The sequence below is a fragment of the Podarcis filfolensis genome, assembly GCF_964270895.1.
Source record: "Podarcis filfolensis genome assembly, chromosome: 1".
Classification (NCBI taxonomy): domain Eukaryota; kingdom Metazoa; phylum Chordata; class Lepidosauria; order Squamata; family Lacertidae; genus Podarcis; species Podarcis filfolensis.
Window position 1 is genome coordinate 23,768,305 of NC_139604.1, and position 25,027 is coordinate 23,793,331.

General features: G+C 43.5%; 1 protein-coding gene across 4 annotated transcripts in view; it reads right to left on the reverse strand.

Annotated features, from left to right (window-relative positions):
- SESTD1 (SEC14 and spectrin domain containing 1) overlaps positions 1 to 8,613 on the reverse strand; it is a 56,367-nt gene extending 47,754 nt beyond the window's left edge. For 2 of the 4 annotated variants that reach the window (XM_083629054.1, XM_083629052.1), the window contains exons 1-2: positions 8,104 to 8,613; positions 2,321 to 2,397 (exon numbers count right to left, since the gene is read on the reverse strand). The gene's annotated coding sequence lies outside the window, so the exon portion shown is untranslated. Of the gene's footprint in view, positions 1 to 2,320; positions 2,398 to 7,927 lie in introns of all 4 variants that reach the window. The other 2 variants (XM_083629055.1, XM_083629053.1) reach the window with 2 other exon arrangements.
- Between the last annotated feature and the right edge of the window lie 16,414 nt (positions 8,614 to 25,027).

The following is a 25,027-nucleotide window of genomic DNA, read 5'->3' on the forward strand; positions in this document are numbered from 1 at the left end:
AATATCCCAAAGCTCTTTGGACTGTATCCAATGCTGCTGTTCCTCTTCTGCTGCGTCTTCTGCTTCCACAAAGGAACTCCCATCTCCTTCTCTGCAGCCCCTAGATCCAGAGAGTTGAGAGACCCTCCAAAACAAGGAGCCCTGTTGAATCAGCAGAAGTCCATTGGCACAGCAATAGGATACAACCCTTTAAATCTGGGTGTCACTTGTTCCAAATTGTTTGTTCCAAGTGATGTTTAATCCACTCTATCATACCTTCATCTCTTTTTAGCTTAATTACTGTAATTTCTCTCTCTCTGGATTTATGAGCAAGTACAGTGGTACCTTAGATTAAGTACTTAATTCGTTCCGGAGGTCTGTACTTAACCTGAAACTGTTCTTAACCTGAAGCACCACTTTAGCTAATGGGGCCTCCTACTGCTACCACGCCGCCAGAGCACGATTTCTCTTCTCATCCTGAAGCAAAGTTCTTAACCTGAAGCACTATTTCTGGGTTAGCGGCGTCTGTAACCTGAAGCATATGTAACCTGAGGTGCCACTGTATCGCAAACTTCAGTTTTTCCGAATCGTAGTTACTCATCTTCTCACCTAAAAACAGAAGACAATACCCCCTATTTATCTCTTTACAGAAGACAACTTCACAATCCAAATTAAATGCTAGTTCTCTTCTTTCTACAGTGGTACCTCGGGTTACATACACTTCAAGTTACATACGCTTCAGGTTACAGACTCCGCTAACCCAGAAATATTACCTCAGGTTAAGACCTTTGCTTCAGGATGAGAACAGAAATCGCACGGCGGCAGCAGGAGGCCCCATTAGCTTCAGGTTAGTGGTGCTTCAGGTTAAGAACAGTTTCAGGTTAAGAACGGACCTCCAGAACGAATTAAGTACTTAACCTGAGGTACCACTGTACTGTCATACACTTTTCTGCACTAGAATTAGATATCTGTGAGCCAACATTCGTGTTTTGCAGTGATCTGTCAATGCAGCATTTCGCAATGTTCCAAACACTTATTTGCTTGAAATCTTGGGACCGCATCATTGGTAAACAAAGCCAACTGGCTCTCCTGCATCCATGACTACATCTGCCCATGTCCGTCCAAACCAGACATCTTCTAAAATCCCTGAGGCATTACGACTGTTAAAAACATGCACACTCAATACTATCCTCTGTAAATGCCTCAGATCACTCAGCCTGGTTTTCCAACTCTTATTGCTATTTTATGTAAATAGGTGGTCTTCATATTTTCTATTGCCAGGAAACATTTCACACTGACTTATCTTCCAATGAATATCTGCCATAGAAACCATGCATACTATAGAAGGTTTTAGAGGATGTTCTAGGAAACCATGCACCAAGCAAGACCCTGGACCTATCTGTTGTGCCTCACCACATGAACCACGACTGTAATTCTACCATATTCCCAGTATGGCCTGTTTACAATTACAGTGGTACCTTGGTTCTCGAACATAATCTGTTCCGGAAGTCCGTTCAACTTCTGAAACATTAAAAAACCAAGGTGCAGCTTCCAATTGGCACAGGCGCCCCAGAAGCAATCGCCGAAAATCGCATCGGATGTTCGGCTTCCAAAAAATGTTCGGAAACCGGAACACTTACTTCCAAGTTTTTGGCATTCGGGGGCCGAAATGTTCGAGTACCAAGGCGTTTGAGAACCAAGGTTCCACTGTACTGTTTCTCATTAAGGAACTCCTCATCTTAAAAGGAATACTGGCCTAAATCATAATATAGAGTATGCAACACAATTCATTATACCTAGGCTTTTCTTCATCCACCATTTTAGTATTACCTGCAAGCCTCAGCTACTTCACAGAGGGTCCTTTTAAAAATAAAAGTAACACATCTGTACTGAAGGATGGAAGAAAAATAAATGTCCCCTGGGGAATTAAAAAAGCCCAATATGAGCTTTGTGCCTTTACACTCCAAATCCATTACATAATGCCTCATATTTTCATTAAGTACTTTCCATCACAATTCTATGCACTCTAAACTGAGTGTAAGCCATACTGAACAAAATGGGACTTTCTTAAACATACAATTGTGGTGTCAGTTATTAATATACCTGCTCACAACAAAATTCTCACTAAAGAACTTGCAAGACTAGTAAATTTCATTGGCTGGCATAAACAAATGCTTTAAGCTGAGAGGGAGTCTGTGTCATCATTTGAGAAGATATCACATTACACAAATACATCTCTTGCTGTAGCATGATTTGAGTTAGATATTTTGAACGTATCTATACTCCCATGCCAATCCCACACAACGAAAGAATGCTTCAAAATGTGAATGGTTTTACTTACTGTGTCTGTTGTGGTATGCGGAAACATTGATGTCCCTTGACAAAATTGTTTTCAGATTTGATTCAGTTTTTCAAGCCCTGTGGATTTAAATTAGAATTTTACAACCATGCTTTCTTCTCACAGTTTAATGTACAGATTTGTTTGGAAACTTTTCTTACACTTCAGAGCGAGGCATTGCTTCCAGATTCTCAAGTGATAGGAACTGGTGGGGAAAGCTGCACAGCAGATTGAAAACTATAACAGTTACTGTCGAAAAGGCATTTTCCAAAGTATTCACTCAATGGCCACATGTGAACATGCTAACCCATGATTTAATGCCACCTGAATGAACCTGGGCTTGTTCGAGCAGGAAGAAGGAAGGGAAGCACACATCTAAACTAGGAATCATGGTTTAACACCATTTATGTTTAGTGCCAAAGCAAACCAGCTTCAAATCACAGGCGATTAGTCTGGCTTGCTGAAACTACGTATTTTTCGCCCTATAGGACGCTCCGTCCCATAGGACGCACCTACTTTTTTTGGGGGGGGAAATAAAGGAATTTTTTTTTTCCTTTATTTCCCCCCCAAAACCAGGTCGGGGAACAGTGGGATGGCGGCGCTGCGCCTCCCTGCTGTCCCCCGAGCTTGTGGGGCTGGCCGATGTCTGCCCGGCGCGAGGGGCGCTCTGCTTCAGGGTGCCCTACGTGCCGGGCGGCAGGCTGCAGACACCTGCGCGAAGCACGGGGCGTCCTCCGGAGGGCGCCCCGCGCTCCGCGCTGCAGGCTGCCGCCCGCAAGCCGTGCGCGCCTGGGGGAACTCCCCCCGGGTGTGCAAGGCTTGCAGATAGCTTCCTGGAGCCTGGAGAGCGAGAGGTGTCGGTGCGCTCGCTCTCCAGGCTTCAGCGAAAGCCTGCATTCGCCCCATAGGACGCACACACATTTCCCCTTCATTTTTGGAGGGGGAAAAGTGCGTCCTATAGGGCGAAAAATACGGTAACCATAGTGAGTGTCAAACTACAGTCCGTGGTTTGGAAAAGGTAAGCAGTTCAGCAGAAGTGAAAGTGAATACTTCAGAACTCTTCCTCCAAGCCAAGTTCACGCTAGGACGCAAATCAACAGATGGCACTCCATTCAAACACGTCTTAAATTTAAGCAGTAGAGCCTTAAATAAAGACCCCTTTCAATGTCGTTCTTAAATCAGTGGTTTCGGATTGCTATTGTATCAGCAAACCAAGTAGGTGCACAGGCATCACAATTCCCTCATGACATTTCCCTACACAATAAAAACGGTTTTAAGAGTAGTTATACTCATAGTGGCTAAGGGCTAGATACAGAACTTGAATTTACATGTGGCTTTCTAGTCCCAATCTTGATACCATACCAATTCTTACTACAGAAATAACTGGATGCTAGTGCTGGAGGAGACTCTTGAGAGTCCCATGGACTGCAAGAAGATCAAACTTATCCTTTCTTAAGGAAATCAGCCCTGAGTGCTCCCTGGAAGGACAGATCGTGAAGCCGAGGCTCCAATACTTTGGCCACCTCATGAGAAGAGTAGACTCCCTGGAAAAGACCCTGATGTTGGGAAAGATGGAGGGCACAAGGAGAAGGGGACGACAGAGGACGAGATGGTTGCATAGTGTTCTTGAAGCTACCAGCATGAGTTTGACCAAACTGCGGGAGGCAGTGGAAGACAGAAGTGCCTGGCGTGCTCTGGTCCATGGGGTCACGAAGAGTCGGACATGACTAAATGACTAAACAACAACAGCTTACAGCCACATTTGCACCTCCTTATGTGTTAATGTTGCAAGGAGTCCACTTTTACAACAGAATACAATCATGGGTTTAAATGATGGGTAGGCAAACTAAGGCCCAGGGGCCGGATACGGCCCAATCTCCTTCTAAATCCGGCCTGCGGACAGTCCGGGAATCAGCGTGTTTTTACATGAGTAGAATGTGTCCTTTTATTTAAAATGCATCTCTGAGTTATTTGTGGGGCATAGGAATTCGTTCATTTTTCCCCCCTTTCAAAATATAGTCCGGCCCCCCATAAGGTCTGAGGGACAGTAGACCGGCCCCCTGCTGAAAAAGTTTGCTGACCCCTGGTTTAAATACTAACATCTTAGAGAAGGACAACTCAGTGTCTATAGCAGTCTCAGCAGAGGGCACACTAAACACCTATCAGTCTGTAAGGCTTCCAATCATGCGGTTCCCAATGTTTACCTGGCCCACAAACCTAAGTAAAATTGGGCTGGCACACTAAATTATTATCAGGCCATTAAGACTATGGAGGAAGGAAAGAGGATAGTTGGGGAGTTATCAACAAAGGATGGTAGCTTTGAGGACAGCTGTAAAATAGGAGCAATAAAAATAATTCAATAAATGAGAATCAAAATTCCTTTCATAGAAAGTAATTCCATACATGTTTCAAGCTAGGACGCTCTCCAGCATGGAATATGAAGCACAACGCATTTAAAAAGTCTGTCTGCTAAATGAATAACATTCAATAATGATTTTTCCCCAACCGAGTCTGATTTTTTTTTTAAAAAAAGAGAAGGTACAATTCTCCAATAGGCCTTCTATACTAGGCTATAAATAGTCCGCTGTATTTTTGTGCAGGGTGTGGAGGAAGGGGCTTTCTTCCTCTTGCAGCCCACAGTATCTATGTTGGGCATAGAGGATGGACACAGCGCTCTATTCCTCCTCCACCAGCTAACTCCTTCTCCTGCATACAATTCCATGGACCTGCCTGCATGGAATTCCTTATTGTCTGTAGTAGTTACCAGGCAAGTGCTTAAATGCAAGGCTGATTTGTATCAAAGTATAAACCTCCAAAGCTTACCAAATGCAACAAAAGTTAAACGCTACAGAAAAATACAATGGCAAGGGATAATAATTTTCTGTTCAGTAAATTCATCAGTTTGGCCTATACTTCTAGTTTCTCCTCCCAGAAGGCTCCAGTCCCTGGATTCAAGCCTAATTTGTACTTATAGAAATGCTGCTTCCCAGATCCATAGGAATGGATAAAGCAACTGTTAATTTTGCTTCTCCTGATGTTCTTAGGATTCTTGATTGCACCCCTAACCTTATCGAGCTTGAAGAAGTATGCAAAAGTAGTCTAATAGACTGGCCTTCACCAAAGAAACACCCACCCACTCAAAAAGTCACACCCACCCACACCAAAAAGCAGCTCAGAAAGGTTGAAGTGGTACAAACTACTGCAGCTTGCTAAGAGGCACTGCTTTGCTCCAACTCTGTCATATCTGACACTTACAACTGTTTTCTTCCCTATGTCATTTGCTATTCCCTGCCTGCTCATAACTTCTTTTCCTGACGAATTCCTCTGTTGGTGGCTTGAAAAAAGATATCTCTGGAAGCAGCAAACGGAGATGTACAAGATTATTCGCTTTTGGTCACCTAGCATTGAAGAGTCATCCCGATGCCTCCAGCTATTTACAAATAAGCAACTGAAGTGAGCACCACTGCAAATATCAGCCTACAAAATCAATGAGGAATTATCCATACCTAAAGTTTCAGAAAAAGAAAAAGCTCAGATTTCTGTTGATTTAAATGTTTGAATAAAGCATAATTCTCCATGAAGCCTTTCCTACCTTTCTCAACACTTAAAAGGGTCGGGGTCAGCACAGAATTTATCCAAGAATGTGATCCAATATTGTGGTGCAGACCAGATCCCAAGGCCTACAGGCATACAGTGGTACCTCGGGTTACAGACGCTTCAGGTTACAGACTCCGCTAACCCAGAAATAGTACCTCGGGTTAAGAACTTTGCTTCAGGATGAGAACAGAAATCGTGCAGCAGCGGCGCGGCAGGCCCCATTAGCTAAAGTGGTGCTTCAAGTTAAGAACAGTTTCAGGTTAAGAACAGACCTCCAGAATGAATTAAGTTCTTAACCCAAGGTACCACTGTAGTTATATTGAAGGCATGGAATCACAATGTGGACTTTTATAATGGTCTGCATAATTCTATATGCTTTCAAACCTTACCTATGTATATGTGGGGAGTGGATAGTGCAAAAACATAGTATGATCTCCAATGCAACATCAGGATTAGGCCTTTGAAAATGGCTTCTCAGTTTTAACCTGCAGTCACCCTTCCTCTTATAATGTATCCATTACAATGCATCTTACAATGTATGCCCTCTGCAAACTAGAAAACTCAATTATTTAGTGCAAAACTAAAACTTCACCATGGCAATGAAAGAACAAGGTAGTTGTAACTGGTTTCACCTCAACAATTATGGAGCAAGCAAAGGGAGAAGAAAATCAATGCTCACTAAATTACAACACAAATGCTGATATGAGGAGGTATCTGCAGAGCCACCATTTTTACATGTTCACTTGACTGCAAAGCTCCGTTACATGTTCTTAGAGTAAGGAGACAGGGAAAGTTGCTGCTTGACAAGGACCACAGACCTGGCTTTAATCATTACAGTCATAAGATCTGGTGTTATTCCAGATCTTTAAAGAAATACACATATGCACACACATACACCTTTCTTGTCTTTCAATTTGCCACACAATACACGGGAATGCGTTCAAAGAGCTTTAAATCAGCCACCTTTTCACTAGGTAGGATAAGTGGGAAGACAAAACTGTAAAAATAATGGACCTTTCCCAAACCTACAGATCTAGTAGTAACCGCAACACTGATTGCTGTGCTGAATCAACCACGCCAATCATGCATTTCTTCTGCAAAACCAAAAGGATGACAAAGCCCTGACTACTACACCATAAGTCACAAGATGGCCAGAGAATAGTGCTCTAGGTTATGTTTTTACTATCAGTTGCAAGTCACAGTGAAGGGCTCCTAAAATGCCACCTCCAGGCTACCGACGATGCAAGCTTCTCTCCTCCGAAGCAAGGCTCTCTTTCTCTCAAAACCAACTATTCCCTCTGGTTTTGTTTTTTTCTTTTCTTTTCACAACCCAGCTTAAAGTCTGGATAGGGAAGAAGGAAATGTGTTGGGGGTTTTTAGAAGCAGAACATGCCGAGAGAGAGAGAGCTCGGCTGGTGCCGTTCGGCACTCACCCGCTTGCACTCAAGGCAGGGTTGGGAAAGTGACAACACAAAGGGAAGGGAAAGGAAATACAGAAGAAGGAGAGACCTGGGAGCAATGGAAAAGCAGCGGAGAGGCGGGAGGCGGACTCTGTCCCGCCGCGCTTCATGGGACGGATAATATAAATGGATATAGATGCAAGTTGCAAGAAGAAACCTGTTGCTCTGATCTCAAACATGGGCTTTGATTCATAGCGGCGTGCACGAGAGATGGGGAATTGAGGAGGGGGGAGGCTGGGCTGGGCTGAAGAAGGAAGCAAGAAGCCCCGCCGCCTCCGCTGCTGCTGCATGCGGACCCTCGCCTGCCACCACGAAAAGAGAAACCCCAGGGCACAAATGGTCAACCTGGGGTGGGAAAATGGAGGCAGCGTTTGGAAAGAGAAGGAAGGAGAGAAGGACGGAAGGAAGGAGAACACTCCCGAGGGATGGATGCGGCCCCCCGCCCCGTCCCACGGGGCATGCATTTTGGGGACAGACGCCCTGAACACACACACACACACACACATCCGCCCACCCTTCCCACGAGCCCCCCACCCCCAAGAACCGCTTTTACCTCCGCAGCTCCAGGGAGGAGGGGAAGCCGCAGCAGCCCCGCACGAGGCGGGGGGAGGGAGAAACAAAAGCCTGCCGAGGCCGCAAGGCTGGGCCTGCTCGGCTCAATTTCCCCGCCCCTCCTCTCCGCCGCAGCCGCCGAGGAGGAGCGCCTGGCCAGGCGGAGCAAGGACTCACCTGGGCCTCGGCTAGGGCGCGCAAGGCTGGTCGGCCGCGGGGCTGGAGCGAGGAAAAAGGCGGGACGAAACAACCGAGAAAAGGCGGAGGGGCGGGATCGCCCGGGGAGGAGGCCGCCGCCGCCGCCGCCACGCTGCTGCTTCTGCCCGGGCCTGTCGGCGCTGCCCCGCCGGACAAAAGGGGTGGGGGTGCTGCTTGGTGCCAAGACAGCCGAGCCCGCCCACCTCCCCTCGGCGGCGCGCGCTCGCTCGCTTCCCGGAGAGGAACCTAAGCGCGGGTTCAAGGCAAAACGGCGAGGTGCATTTCTCTCCCTTGCAGCCGCCGCCGCTGCCTTCTCGCGAGGTGCTGTAGCGGCTGCTGTGAGGCAGGGTCGGCCAAGAGACCGCAATAACAAGCCCCACCCTGAAGGAAAAGCGAGGCACCAGCCAAGCCTCCCCAGTTCCCGGAGGAGAAGCTCGCTCGCACGGGCGGAGAAGGCGCGCTGCTGCCTCCCCCACCCACTTACCCAGCCCTCTGGGAAAGGAAGAGGCATACCCTCCCGGGACATTTCTCCTAAGGAAAAGGGGGACCTTCAGGGATCAAATCGCCTTTTGTAAATCCCCGGCTGTTCCTGGAAAATAGGGACACTCGGGGGGGGTGTTGAAAAAGGGGCAGCCGAGGCTGCCTCCTCGTCCCCCCCCCCCCAGCAGCCGTGTATTGGTTTTAAACCGATTTGCACATTCCCAAGCGCGATTTCGCGTCCATTCATTTTCTGGGTATGCCGCTTTGCCGCACAAAAAAAATAATTAAAGAAACATGCTCAAAGCGGTTTACAACGAAAAGCAGGGATGCGTTTCAAGCTAGAGGTGCCGACTTGGAACAAGGCATTGGGGAGGGACAGGTAAGCCCCCCGCGTTTGAATGGCAATGCGGCCAGTGCTGGATTTGCGTACTGTATAAAGTAAACAAGCTATAGCTTAGGGCTCCACTCTCTTGGGGGCCCACAGAAAAGTTAAAGGGGGAAAAACTGGATGTACATTTCCAAAATATAAGATAAAAAACAACTAATGCATTTCAGTTCAACAATTACTTTGATAAAATGCATATTTTGTTATGCGCAAATGGCTTAAGATACCCATTAGGTCTATAAATTACCATATAGCATATATTCAGCACAAAAAAGTGACAATTTGTTGTTGACAAAGGACAGCTGGACATATAAAGTGCCCCATTACCTTCAGTAGCTTAGGACCTCATCAAACAAATCTGGCCCTGGCAATGCCCATCAACTTCTGGGGCCCTGGGGCCCTCATATGTTTTATTGGGGGGATGACGATGAAGGGATCTCGGCCGCTAGAAGTTGGTCCCTAGAGTTTCAAAACAAAACTTATTTCATAACAACAATGCAAAAACAATAGCAGCAATATAATGACGTGTCAAAAAAAAAAAAAGCACATTCCGATACAATGAACAAAACAAGATTACTTAAACAACATGCAGCATCCAATATCAGGAATAACAAAGGAACAGTTTCACCTTAGTCCTAGAAACACCCTCCCATGATGATACTCCTTTGACCACTAGCAGAGAATGGAGAAACACAACTACAGGTGCAATACAGCATGTAACTCAATATTTTGGAAGCAAGGGGAAAAACAACACTGTGTTTTTAAGGTCAGATTTAAAATACAAGATGCCCTTCCAAAGCTATTCTTGGCCCTCTGGCCAGTGTTACTGCTAAACTGACAATTTCCCTTTTCTCACAGACTGCAAACATTCCTGCAACTTTGTTCCTTGAGTAGCAGAAATGTTTATGAGCATTCTGTATCAGGGGTCAGCAAACTTTTTCAGCAGGGGGCTCGTCCGCTGTCCCTCGGACTTTGTGGGGGACCAAACTATAATCTGAAGGGGGGGAAATGAACAAATTTCTATGCCCCACAAATAACCCAGATATGCATTTTGAATAAAAGCACACATTCTAGAATCATAGAATCATAGAGTTGGAAGAGACCACAAGGGCCATCGAGTCCAACCCCCTGCCAAGCAGGAAACACCATCAGAGCACTCCTGACATACGGTTGTCAAGCCTCTGCTTAAAGACCTCCAAAGAAGGAGACTCCACCACACTCCTTGGCAGCAAATTCCACTGTCTTACATACTACTCATGTAAAAACAACAGGCAGGCCCCACAAATAACCCCGAGATGCATTTTAAATTAAAGGACACATTCTACTCATGTAAAAACATGCTGATTCCCGGACCGTCCGCAGGCCAGATTTAGAAGGCGAATGGGCTAGATCCGGCCCCCAGACCTTAGATTGCCTACCCATGTGTTATCCCAACAGCTGAATCAAGTGATGTTAGTGCCACAAAAACAATTTATTTAGATTTTTGTTTAGAATTTCTGGACCTTTTTTTGCATTTATTTCAGAAAATGTAAGTTGTCACTCACCTTGGTTTGTAAGAGCTATCCGATACAAAGTTGTGCAGGAGGAATGTAGGTTCCACATGTCCAAGGGTCAAACACTTGATGAGGTGCTTTTGGTCAGTAGGAAAGCCAACTGAAGGATGCGCCATGTTTTGGACAGGATAGTATTATTTCATGAAGAATCAAGTTCATAGGTTGCAAGTACTCCTTAATAAGCAGCTTTGCTCATAAATGACCAGATAGCTGTGTCCCTTCTTCAGAAGGGCATATGTGGCTAGTGTGACTCATAGCAGGCCAAATTTCTGCAACACCATTTTACATTCGACTGCCTTTGGAAGTGTTCAGAAACTTCACCTGATGTAAATGCGGCTGCTGCCAGACTACTTGACCAGAGCCCAATTTTTGAAATGCTAACCCAGTTTTATTCAATCTTCATTGGCTCTCAGCCTGTTTTCAAGCACACTTCGAAATATTTTGGTTTGTTTCACTGTTGGCTGCTGCAACCACTTTGGGACAAAAAGCCTAATTAATTTTAATAATAATTTATGCATGTGTGCCATTTCTATCCCTCTTCTATTCCAAAGATCCAAATGTGGGGTACCTGGCTTCCCTGCCACCATTTTATCACAATAACCACACTGTGAGGTAAATGGCTGAAGGTGCAAGCTGCTCAGCCTTACATTTTATTTGGTTTCCAGCCATTTGTGGATTACCTCAGTAATAATCTCTTTAGTGATTATCTTATTTTGCATAAGAATCAGGCTCTTTCTTGGCATAATTTCTCTCTTTGTAGTATTAGGCAGGTTTATTTATCACCTATTACATGTTCCCTTTCTGTTTTCTTTTGACAGCCTTTGAGCACCAGGTAGCTGTTTATTCTTTTATTTTCTCCTTCAAGAAAGGTGTAGTGAAGCAGTTAAAGTAATACACGGTAATGCTGATTCTGCCCAGCAGCACACCAGTGTTTTCATCCTATGAAACTTTACGACTTTTTCACCACAGAACAGGCAACCACAGCTGATTCACCACATAACAGCAATGCGTGGTGGTGTGGCCTCAGGCAAGGCGGGGAGTTTCTTTATAATACAGTCATACCTCGGGTTTCAGACGCTTCAGGTTGCGTTTTTTCAGGTTGCGGACTGCTGAAACGCGGAAGTACCAGAACGGGTTTCGGCGGTCGCACATACGCAGAAGCGATAAATCACACTTTGCGCATGCGCAGAAGCGCCAAATTGCAACCCGTGCTTGCACAGACGTGCTGCTGCGGGTTGCGAACATGCATCCCTCATGGATCACTTTCGCAACCCAAGCGTCCACTGTATGTGGAGTGCCCCTAAAGAATCAGTCAGGAAAATATTCCTTCCCTGTCAATGCAGCAAAATGTTACCGTACTCGTGTTCAACTCAGTGCACCCAGTGCTACTTTAGAGCAAATAATTTAACAGCCTACTCATTGTGGAGACTTATTTTCAGCTGTGTCTGAATTGCACTGAACATGTCCATATACGAAACAGTATCTAGTCCCCTGTGTTTAGAAATGTAACGTGTCAGGGAGACAGACAAGCTTCTTCATATTCTAGTTTATTATCTGCAGGAATTTGTTTTCTTGATGAACATTCTGTCATAAGACACTCCCCAAGTCTGAAGTGAAGCAACCCAGACCTCAAAACATTGTGGTGATTTGGTTTGGTTCGCAGTTGAAGGAGGCCTTGTCCTCAGCCACATTCATTGCTTCGTAGCTTCTTTTGTTAAAATGAGCTTTCCTGTCTTCTGAGTTTTCACCTGCACCAGTTCCAGCTCCTTAACAATGATATGTCAAGAGAGCTACGTACCTTCAGGACATGAACGCTTAAAAAGCTTGTGAGAGCCAAAGATAAATCATTCTCATTGAGAAGGATTGCTCTGTGGACTAACTTCCAAAGGCGATTAGATTAATCCACAGTTTAATCACCTTTAGGATATTCTGTAAGACCTTCCTCTGTTTTAAAGCTTCCCTGCCAGTTAGATTGATGTTTACAGGAGCACGACTGCAATAAAATCAAAGCTACCCTAAAATATTTTCACAAATAAAAAAAGCAAGCGTTCATCCTTTTATTGTCACTTTCAAGATGCAAATAACCATCAAGTATCTGATGGATGAGTCCCTAATCAAACTCAAGCACTTTATGGTTTATTAAAAGGCAAGGCATTTAATGATTCATGTTCTATGACTTATGCTAATTATAGATAGATAGATACACACACAGAGAGGGGGGGGGAGTCCAGTATATTTATAACATATGTATGTCACTCCATAACAAAGAGTTGCCTGGCTTACAATAAGGAAGTAAAATAAATACTGTGTGTATTAACCTGTGAGTAAACCCCATTAACCACATGTAAACATAAAGTACATAGGATTATTCTGTCAAAGTGTTTGTGAGTGTTCAGGCCACAAACAAAAGAATTGTGGAAACTAGTGTTTTTGAATGTTTTTCTTCAATAGCAATACACTATCTGATATGACATAGCAGAGCACTATTAAAACGAAGGACAGCAGTGTTTGATATGGCATGGATTCAGCTGTTCAAAGAGAAAATGGTTAAACATTCCACTGAGCTTGTATGATCCTACATGGGGTTTTTAATCTTGTCCATTATTAAACATTTACACAGTACTTTTAGCTTGTACAATTTTATTTTATTTTTTAAAAAACACCCTTGTTTTGTCCTTACAGCATTCTTGTTTTAAATCACTCCCACTGACTGTACGGATGGGAAACTGAGGCCGACATATATTGACTTTCCCATATGACTAAGTAGAAGTATGACCCCTTCCACCCTCTGCCAGATCAGAACACAAAGTTCCCTTATATGTCTTAGAGCCAGAATTGTATCTGGAGCCTTTCTTGTGAATCCTTTCATCACATTAGCACATAGAATGATTATTATTATTTTTCTCCCTGTCCCATAATAAAAAATAGGCATGGAACAACACATTTCATTGTCCCTATGTCAATCACAAATAAAAAAATGGCTAGAATCTGTTCTGTTCCAAAAGATGAGCTAGGCATTATGGCTGCTACAACAGCTTTAGAGATGTTATAAAGCTTTTACACCAATTGGCAGCTTTTGCATCAACCATTACTTATTCCTGAGGGGAAAAACAGTGTTTTTGCAATTCTCTATGCAAACAACTATAGCTATTATCTCATCCCCCCCCTTCCCCCCCACAGGACGCCCTCAGCTGTTATACAGCCATCTCTTCACTGCCATGTTTTCATGTCACTGAAAGCTGGAATAGTGGTAGTTTGCTACTATTTTATCTATTATAAGTATATGAACATGCGTGTGTGTGTGTTTAGGAAAGTGGGTTTTCCCAGGGAGAGCAGTGAGGACAAAATAAAAACCTCTTAGCCTAGAAACCACAGGACAAACCAAAGTGTGGATGAGCCCTAAACAGTGAATGCCGTCTAATCAGCCTGCAAGTAAATCAGGATGAACGTTAAATAAACAGGCCATCTGAAAATGCCCAAAAGCTTCCTGCAAACACTGGATATAATCAAACCTCCACATAAGCTTTGTGCAAACAAATCAGGATGAATGCTCAACAAACAGATCTCCTGAAAGAGCCCTACCTGTCCACCAGCTACACTCCATTCCCAAACCAGTTTGCCCAGCCCAGAGCATTGCATACCACACAAACAGCAGAAAAAGGGGCCTATGTGACCTGTGCACACCACCCTAGAAGAAAACAAACCACCATGATTATTCGATCATTCAGAGACCCCGTATGCAACAAAAAGATATTCAGCACATCTTACTGTGCTACCATCATTATTAATAATAAAATAGAAATTCTGCACTATGCAGTTAACTAAGAAAACAGGCCTGTCCGTGTTCTTAGTATTAAATTAAGTAAACACTTGGAGAACCACAAATATAAAAATTATTAAAGCAGGGGGGGAAATCTGGCGGAGGGGGGAAAGCGCAGCCACAGGAGTGAAAATAAGGCAGAATACTAATCAATAATTAAGACATGATCAGAAAATTGAGCAAAGAAAGGCACAAGTAAAGAATTAGGACACTTCTTAAATCAGCTACATTCATATATATTTTTTAAGCGTCTTAAATGACACCAGAGTTCCGTCTTTCGGCAATGTGATTTCCCATTATGAGGTTTACAACGCGTTTTCCTGATACTTTTAAAAAAATGTTTCTAGATCCAGCCCAATACAGGATTGAAGTTGTACTACTATCAAATGGCAATGAATGCCAACAGCATTTTTTACATCACCTAACATGCCGCCCTTCATGGCTTGGAGAGACTGGAAGGGAAAGGCAGAGAGTTATTTCTTATGGAGGGGAAAGGGAAAGTAGAGGCTGATATTTATCCAACCCCGCCCCCGTTTACTGGTATTTAATAGAATATACAGTTATTAAAACAGAATCTGCTCGAAGAAAGAGTCAAGTGGTTGTTGTGATCATGGCCTGGATGCTTATTTATATATATTCAATTTCAGATTTGCTGTAGCTTAAACCAGAGCAGAGCAGATGCAAACGGTTTGTTTTAGTTTTGTGAAGGGCAGAAGTGAAAGTGGATTAGGAAGGATTCTTGTGGACCTATTAATATCAGGTTGTCTCCTGCCACCTGGACTTTCTAGAACATTTAGTTATGGATCTTAAATATATGCTATATATAACCATCACTTCCTTCTGACTTGGATTTTCATTTTTCCATGCAGTGACCAAGTCTTTGGGTACTTGCTAATGCTAATCAGACATTCCTATAGCCCACACACTGAATATAAAGATGAGAAATGTGAGCTATTTTTAGTGATGACAACTCAAAGCTCGTCGCTCTATAAGAAAATGTCGTGTGTCTCCCCCCCCCCCTTATTTTAATACAGAAGCTGATCCAACCAAAGTTTGACATTTTGTGGATTAGGCCACGGACAGTTTTAAAAGTTTCTAGCTCCTCAGTTTAGCTTCAGTTTATTTTAATCAGGAAAGAGACTGGCAAAAGAGAAGTATATTTTTGGATGCTTTGCTATTGAGTAATGCTTACCTTGCAGAACATGTGGAGTGTTAAGGAACCAAGAAGTAAATGTTTTATTCATTTACCTGTGAAATGAATTATTTCATCATTATAATTGAGAAGTATGTTAAGTGGCTTGGGAAACTCTGAAGGGATAAAATTTTTAAATTATTTTTGCAATAATTCTTACAGGTGAACTTCCTGAATGATTAAGCATGTAAAAATTATTGCCTAAGTTACACACACACACACACACACACATATATGCGCAATTATATATATATATATATTCTTGGTTCACGCACATAATCCTGTCTCATTCTGCCATGTACAATATTTGAAGTTCTGTCTCATCAAATTGTTTTGGTTTTACAAGGTAAATGTTTAGATATATAACCTACTCAGTTATGGTTCCCTATATCCTTTCTTCTCTCTAGCTCCCTGATAAGGTAAGTCCAGATCTCATCATGGGATGGTGAGTTGGCATGACATTTTTCACAAGGGAAATGATAGGCAAAACGCACATTATTTTGGTCTAAGCACGTAAAAGATTGAAATGAGCACCAGGCCTTAAATTTTGCTTAATTTTAATTTGAGTTTCAAAGATTCATCCAGATAGTTTTTCTATTATGGCCGAACTTTCACATTATTATTATTTATTTTGCTTCCTTGCCTCCTCTATGCTATTTAAAACAAATTGTTTCCTTTCTTGCTGAGGGGAGGTGTTATATAGCCAGAAGTAAATAATATATAAAAAGAACAACAGATGTTTTGTCCAAGAAGTAGACAAATACATTATATGTGCGGAACACACTTGTCTGTCTTACAATCTGGATTTTATCAAGCTAATTTTAATACATTAATTTTTCAAGTAAAAAACAACAAAACCCACTCTAATACATATTGAATTGTGTACTTAGAAGTAATGAAATTAGACCATGCAAAAGAGAGACTAGAAAACCTAATAAAACCTGATGATTATGCTTACATTATAACTAGGGTAAACAAATTCTGCTTATCAGTAATGGAATGGGACCTCATGCAATTATTTTCCTAGCAGTTGTTATTTATGAATGACATTTTTTAAGGTTCTATTAACATCTTTTCAAAGATAATAAAGAGTAACACGTCCTTGCTTGCTAAGGGAGTTTCTATCTGCATTGCTGAGGCGTTGGGAGAGGGATGACTTGCCTAACACTTTTTTTTAATACGTGGGGTTTTTTTATTCTATTGAATCACAGTGTTCTTGTTAATTAGCTGTTCCAAAAACATTCACTCATACTAATGACTTTCAGTTGCTTAAATAACCAGGAATGTGAAAAAGCTATTTGCACATATGGCAACAGTAAATATGACATCAGATACATTAGCAGTCCACATAACCAAATATTTGGCATTCCCACGATGAAAGGCCTACAGTTTCCTTTATTATTATATATTATTATTAATAATCCACAAACTCGTAAAATTGCACTCAGTCCCAGAAAGAGAGCCCGTCTGCCATTGGGCAGAGAGGGGGCAACTCAGGTAGCAGTGGCTGGAGGGTGATGATGGACGTGAGATGATGGAGGACAAAATTTTGTGTGCCAAGCAATCTGACCTGGCTGCAGCCTATAGGCTAGCCTGCTGTCCTCAGGTGAAATGAACAACTCTGCCCCATCTCCAGGGTCAAGGGTCACAGCTGCTCTATGCCTCTAAAGCACTATTAAACACTTGTGGCTTCTCTAAAAGAATACTGGTAACTGTAGTTTGTTAAAGATGCTGAGAACTGTTAAAGGTAAAGGGACCCCTGACCATTAGGTCCAGTCGTGGCCGACTCTGGGGTTGCGGCGCTCATCTCGCTTTATTGGCCGAGGGAGCCGGCGTACAGCTTCCAGGTCATGTGGCCAGCATGACTAAGCCGCTTCTGGCAAAACCAGAGCAGCGCACGGAAACGCCGTTTACCTTCCCGCCGGAGCGGTACCTATTTATCTACTTGCACTTTGACGTGCTTTCGAACAGCTAGGTTGGCAGGAGCTGGGACCGAGCAACGGGAGCTCACCCCATCACGGGGATTTGAACCGCCGACCTTCTGATCAGCAAGTCCTAGGCTCTGTGGTTTAACCCACAGCACCACCCTCAAAGAGCTAGAGCAGGCTTCCTCAACCTCGGCCCTCCAGATGTTTCAAGACTACAATTCCTATCATCCCTGACCACTGGTCCTGCTAGCTAGGGATCATGGGAGTTGTAGGCCAAAAACATCTGGAGGGCCGAGGTTGAGGAAGCCTGAGCTAGAGTTTCGAGAGTGATTTAGCATTCAATCCCTCTTCTCAAAGGAGTTGTAGCTTTGAGAGGAAACGAGGGCATCTCCTAACAACTTTCAGCATCCTTAAAAAAATCACAGTCCCCTCGATCATTTGAGGAAAGCCATGTCTGTCAAAGCAGTATGGTGAGAACATGGCCAAAGGAAGATTTCACTGCTAGTCTAGTTAACTTCTGTATGTAGAAAGTGGGAGGAGGAAGAAAGTCTCATCTTGACCTTTCCCTCATTCAGCAAAACGTCTTGGGCCCTGCAAGGAAAGGGAGCTTCCTTAACTATTGCTCATCTTTCTTTACCTGTTGCTGGAATATCCTGGACCACTTCATAAACCCAGCTCGAAAGGATCATGAGCCCGGTACTATATTCAAAGGATTTACAGAGAAGAAAAGCTGAGCAACCCATTGGGAATGTCAGGACTTATGGGAAACATTTGTAAGAAATACAGCACCACCAAAACATGCAGGTGTTTTTTTGACTTCACTGCCACAGCCTTTGCCAGACGCACGGCAGACAGGATATATAGGTCACATCTCAGTCAAATGTGCCATGCACTTTCATGCTAATCACTCTAACGCCTCACACTCTGTAATCATTTTATCATTGTTAATTCTTTGGCAATTATCCTGATGAAAGGTTAAAAATGATCACAGCCATTTCTTCAGAGACACGAGGAAGGCTGGCTTAAAAACATTCTACTCTGGCTGCCTGATGATGATAGTGCCAGTTATTTTTAAATTATTTAAAGTAGCTTGGGAGTTTTTATTGAGAATTTTCTATCTCAAAGCTGAGAAACAGGCCAGAGTGGTTTTCTCTTCTTTTTGAAACATTCCTTGCATTTTCAGCCTTTGTGGGAAATCACTAATACATGAAATGCCCATGTAGATAGTTATTATCTTTGGTCAAGGAGAAGTAGGGCAGGAAACTTTGGTCAGAGAAGTAGGGCAGGGAAAAAAAGGATGAAAGATGGAGAAGCTGATTAACAGAGCGATCTTCTGCATTTTTACTTGAAAGTAAGCCCTATTGCATCCATTTAGGCTTACTCCCTCAACAGTATGTCTGCAACTGGACCCCTGCAGCAAGGGTTCAAAATGAAAAATAATCAAGGGAACTGAAACAATTACATTGGGGTAGCCAATATGGTACCCTTTGGATGTTGATGGATTCCATCGCCCACCATCCCCAGTCAGCAATGGTCAGGAATGATGGGCCTTATCCCATTTTCCAATGTGAGCACTAAGTAGCGATGACAGAGGCAAAGTGAAGGGTTGATCAGTGTGTGGCAAGATCTCTGACCTCTGCCCTTCCCCAGAAATAAGAGGATCAGGATCTCATTCAGTTCCCCCTCCTCATAACCATGCAGACCAGAGGGCTCAGGATTTGATAGGAATGACAAAAAAAACCAACCTTTCCCTGGCACTACATACTTTTTTTATTGGTGGCAGTTTAACTTTTAGCCAAGGCAGCCAGTTTAGACACTCCGATGGCTTGGAAAATGCAAGCCAGCCTTAAAGAACGCAAATAAAGCATAACATTTCTTTAGGCATATGCTGTCACCCACATTATACATATTTTATCAGAGCATCTTTCCACAGTGCTGACACACTATCATGTTTTATGACATTAAACTTTTATGGCTAGTTGTACTCCCTACCCTTATTCATCAGCAGAGATTTACATGTCAGCACAATGCCTCTTGGGAGTGGTCTATTTGTAGGTAATTTATTTATTAAAAATCCACCATATCAACTAATCCGGGCATGCAAAGAGGCTCAAAACGACTGCAAAGGACTATAAGGAATTCATTTTAACCCTTTAAAATATTAAAACAGTAAAATAAATTAAAAGCGGTATTACTATTAATGCTGCTAATACTTCAATAGATTTATTAATGGCCTTCTAAACCACAATCTCAAGGCGACATACACATAAGATAATTAAAAGCAGTTAAAAAAAACAAAACAACAACAACATACTCTCCAACATTTCTACGATGGAAATATTTATTTATACCCCGCCTATCTGACTGGGTTTCCCCAGCCACTCTGGGCGGCTTCCAACAAAAGATTAAAAATACATTAAAACATCCATCATTAAAAACTTCCCTAAACAGGGCTGCCTTCAGATGTCTTCTAAAAGTCAGGTAGTTGTTTATTTCCTTGACATCTGATGGGAGGGTGTTCCACAGGGCAGGTGCCACTACCAAGAAGGCCCTCTGCCTGGTTCCCTGTAACCTCAATTCTTGCAGTGAGGTTGCCTCCAGGCTGAACGATGGGGGTTGATGTCCAACAATATCTGAAGGGCATCTCCTTGGTTACCCCTGGTTTAAACAAGCACAACACATCGAGCTTGATCCCCACAGCCAGAATAACAAGCCTGTCTAAACTGTACACCATGCAAAGGGTTTCTCCCACACCTCTCCTTCTCTAGCTGAAGCAAGAAATAATTTAAACTACAGAATTTAGCACTCCTTAAAAAGAAGAGTAGTGCCCTCTTTACAAGCTGCTCTTCTTTTCTTTTCTTTTCTTTTCTTTTCTTTTCTTCTCTTCTCTTCTCTTCTCTTCTCTTCTCTTCTCTTCTCTTCTTTCTTTCCTCCCCTTTTTATCTCAGAATGGAAGTGGCTCTCGAGGCCAACATGCCGCCCAAACACAAAAATCTCAAGTGCTATCAGTGAAGTAATTCGGTTCACAATTCACCAGAAAAAAACAATTCTTCAGAGGCCTGCAGTTGCCGTGCAGTGACATTTCACACAACCCAATTGACAAAATCCACAGAAAAGGCAAGTGCGTAGTGGAAAGGGACTTTTTCATCATCTCTTTTCCATTACTGAAACAACATTTTGCATTTCTCCAGTGCCTGACAGGCATCATATCAGTTACATTACTACATGCAGTAATGCATTTCAGGAGTGTTCGTTCTTCTCTCTGCATGGCTAAATGTTTACAAGGGGGAGCAAGCACACTCATGTTCTCTATTGCTTTTAAAACTATCTCTGGCCCATTCACTTGCATTGCCTCAACGGTAGCAGAGTGGGATCCAAAGCCAATATTCACACTTTCCATCTGGCCTGCAACCCGCACTTTTTTTTTCAGAACACCACCCCTAATCTGATCTCTTTGGAGTCTCTGAACTTTTTGAGTTAGAGTGGTGCCTCAGGTTACAAACACTTTGGGTTACAAACACTTTGGGTTACAAACTCTGCTAACCCGGAAGTAGTACCTCGGGTTAAGAACTTTACCCCACGATGAGAACGGAAATTGTGCGCCGTGGCAGCAGCAGAAGGCCCCATTAGATTGTAAGAACGGTTTTGGGTTAAGAACGGACCTCTGGAACGAATTAAGTTCATAACCCGAAGTATCACTGTACACAGATCTCATAGATTCATAGAATTGTAGAGTTGTAAGGGACCCTGCAGCGCCCCCTTGTGTTGGTGCCCAGTGTGGCAATACCAGCCACACTTTCCCAAAACCATCTCTGGAGATCCAATCTCTGCCTAAAAACCTCCAAGGAAGGAGAGTCTACCACCTCCCGAGGCAGACTGTTCCACTGTCAAATAGCTTAAAATGCAGAACAATGCAGAGCTCTGTATAACCCAGAAACTTGCACATTTGTACACTGCAAAAAGCTATTCCAGAGTAAAAATATACCACCTTGCTTGTATTGAATTACATGCCGTAAAACCCTCTGCATCTTTACGCAGAAGAATGCTCCAGTGTGAACCTTAAGTTTCCAGAGGATTGCAGCCTAACATCGGCTAAATTGCAGACTCCAATGACAGACTCTTCTGTATGGTTAGGGCAGATTATATGGTTCTAACAGTGCCCAAGTTTATCACTAGCACAGTATGTCACCATGAGATGTATTCTAACCACATGGTCAGCAATTGCAGAGGTTGCCGGGAACGACATGATGAAAAGCGACAAAGAAACCTCCAGCTGTGCACACCGTTCCCTTGTCCAAGGATAAATGGCTCCGTTGGATTTCGGCCATTATCTGCAGCTGAGTTATTGTTTTGCCAAACAACTTTGCTGCTCGCTGCAGCCAGATTACCCTGGCTGCCAAGAATGTGAGTTGCAGAATTGCCATGGCTAGAACGATGTACCCTGGTGCCTCCTTTTTCTCTGCCAGGGGTTGCTTCACCATGAAAACCTGCAAGACGGGCAGAAATTAAACAGGTGGTGCTTTTCTTTACCTAGAGAGCCAGAGTGCTGGAGAAAACTTTGCCTGCTATATGTCTGCCTATGAGGCAGCTCTTAAAGTAGGTCGGCCCCTAAAAGCATTGACTTTGCATGGCAGATTTCACCAATAGCTGTTGCCTGATAGCTCAACTGGTTAAAAAGTGGTGCTGGGGTAACACTAAGGTTGCAGGTTTGATCCCCGCATGGGACAGCTGCCTATTCCTGCATTGAAGGATTTGGACTAGAGGATCTTTAGAGTCCCCTTGCAACTCAACAATCTTATGCTTCTACGATAATGGAACTAATTGACAACAATGGGTTAAAACGACTCCCTTATCAGCAAACCGCAGGGCAAGAAATTCTCTGCATGAAACATGCTGTTTGAGCCACTCCATTTATTTTTCACAGCCTTCTGAAGATGTCAGTTGGTACAAAGTGTAGGTTTGTTGTGCAATACAGACGTTGGCCGACTCAGGAGCAGAGTCACAGACTGCTTTGAGTGATCACATCTCAGTAACACAGACCTTGCCATAAGAATATAGAGCCAAACGTCAGAGGCATTTCTGTAGCGTTGCCAGCGATCCTTTGTTTTAAGAGAGGACCCTTGTTCCAGGTAACCCCACAGCAGATGATGAACATTTATTTTTTCTACACATCATCAGCCATGCAGACAACTCTTCTTTCAGCAAAACCGTTTTGAGATCACCATCTCCAAATGACAGGCGTCTAAAAACTGCAAAGAAATTCCCTTTCCCCCCACAGCTTTTCCAAAGGCTGGGCCTCACAGGAGTAGGCTGCTTGTACTGAAGCAATAGTACATAAACAGCAAAGAGACCCCCAGATATGAAAATGGCACTGTACGGAACCAAGAATCGATGCATCAAAAGTAATAATGTTATAAGTAAACAAGAGGGTGTAATATATATCTGGAGATGGCACACCAGCTGAAAGTCTGTTTTGGCTAATTTGTCTTTTTCAACCCTGCCCAGTTAATCCAGTGTTCTTGGGAAGAGTGATAACCCTACAAGCCAAGTTGCTTACATGCACTACAGACTGATGGAAGCTCTTTTGCCTGTGTAGCTGTTTTTTCGTTTACAGATTGCTAGCAACGCCTCCGCTAGGTATGTCAGTTTCTCTGAGGTGTACAGGGTCGGAGCTGAGCACCAGAGCAAGTTGGGAGGGGACATGACATGTTATAGCTGGGACCCTAACAGATCAATGGGGTGTAGTGGTTAGTGTTGTACTAAGACGTGGGAGATCAGGGTTCAAATCCTTACACAGGCACGAAGCTGACCTTGAATCTGTCACTATCTTTTGCATGTTCAGACCCATAAACCTCCCCCTAAATAAATTCACACCTGACTCAAATTTTGGTTTGGTTTTTGGCAGAATTTCGGCCACAACTTTATTGATTACAGAAAGTGACTGGTTGCATAGGCTCTGGTTTGACCAGCTCCCTGCCATGCAGGTAGCGCTGACCCAGGGCACCAGCATAGGTCAGCCTAGGGTGAACACCTGGATAAGCGGAAAGCCGGGAACAGGCTATCTCCGCCATCCAAATGCCCCCCTGGACTCAGGCATGGGCACAACCCCCTCTCAGGGGTTGACGAAACCATCGAGTCCCTGGATTCCTTTAATGGAATACCCTTCACATAGGGATGGCGAGAGCGTTCTCCCATCCCTATCACCTGAACCAGAGCCTATCCACAACCTTACAAGTTGTGACGATTTGCTACGTGGCAGGCGGAAGCCAAATGGCAACAGCCAATCAGCCATGGGGAAAATTCCTGCCGTGCCTCTGTCTCAATGACAGACAACACGCGACAGCATACCAAGGTCAAGCGCAAAGCCCTAAAAGTAGGGAGAGGTGTGGGGGGGTGTTCTGAATGCACACGCTGAAAGAGGAAGCTCTGGGTCACATGCATGTTTGGACTGCCTCCCATTGGCCAGATTGCACCCAGCTTCGAGGGAACTACCAATTGGGTGTTGTGGCTGACCAATCGTACCCACCTACAACACAGGGTGTCAGTTTTCCAGGTCTCACCGCAATACGTGCCCTCTTTAAGGGAGGACCTGATTTAGCCTAATCTGCCTCAAAGGGTTGACAGACCCTCCAAGTGTCTCTATTTTCCAGTCCCAGATTTACAGAAATCACCCCAGTTACTGATTTGATCCCTGAATGTCCCACTGTTCCTTAGGACACCTCTATTTTCATTGGAGAAACGTTGGAGGGCATGGAATTATACGACCCCCCTGCCAAGGAGATAAGTACAGTAACAATACAACATTTAGAAGTCATCTAAAGGCAGCTCTGCATAGGGATTAAAAAAAATTGTTTAATGTTTTAGTATGTGTTTATATATGTTGGAAGTCGCCCAGAGAGACTGGGGCAACCCAGTCAGATGGGTGGCATATAAATAATAAAATTATTATAATAATGGAATAGGAAATCCCTATTTTCATCAGAGAAATGTTGTTTTGGTGATAAAACAAGAAGGGGAAGAATTGTGTCCATCACCTTCAACTCTTTGAAAGACAGGGGAAATATACATGTAATAATAAATAACTAAACTTCCATACTGTGCGGAATGTACAACAAAGCACAAAATTGGCTGTACATTCAAAGGACTCCTATACCACTTTAATAGCTATGACTTCCCTAAAGAATCCTGAGAACTGTAGTTTGTGGGTAAAAGATTACTAGGCTCCATAGTTCCATTAAGAACCATCCACTTCACCAAACAGAAGAGATCACACAAATGCCATGAGGTAGGACTTTCTTCTCTGGCTCTGTGATGTGTGTCCTGATTTGTGACCTGCATGTTAAAGAGCTCATTACCGATGCCCCATGCATCCACTCCCCCAGTAAGTGCTAACGTTAAACTTTAAAGAAGGAATGTTATATTCTTGAAAGATGAATTTATTAAATCAAGTCCTGACCTTTTCAAGCTTACGCAGGCAGAGTATTACATTTTAAGCACACAAAGGCAAAATTCTCCCCGTATCCCTCCTTGTCTCCTTCTAGCATA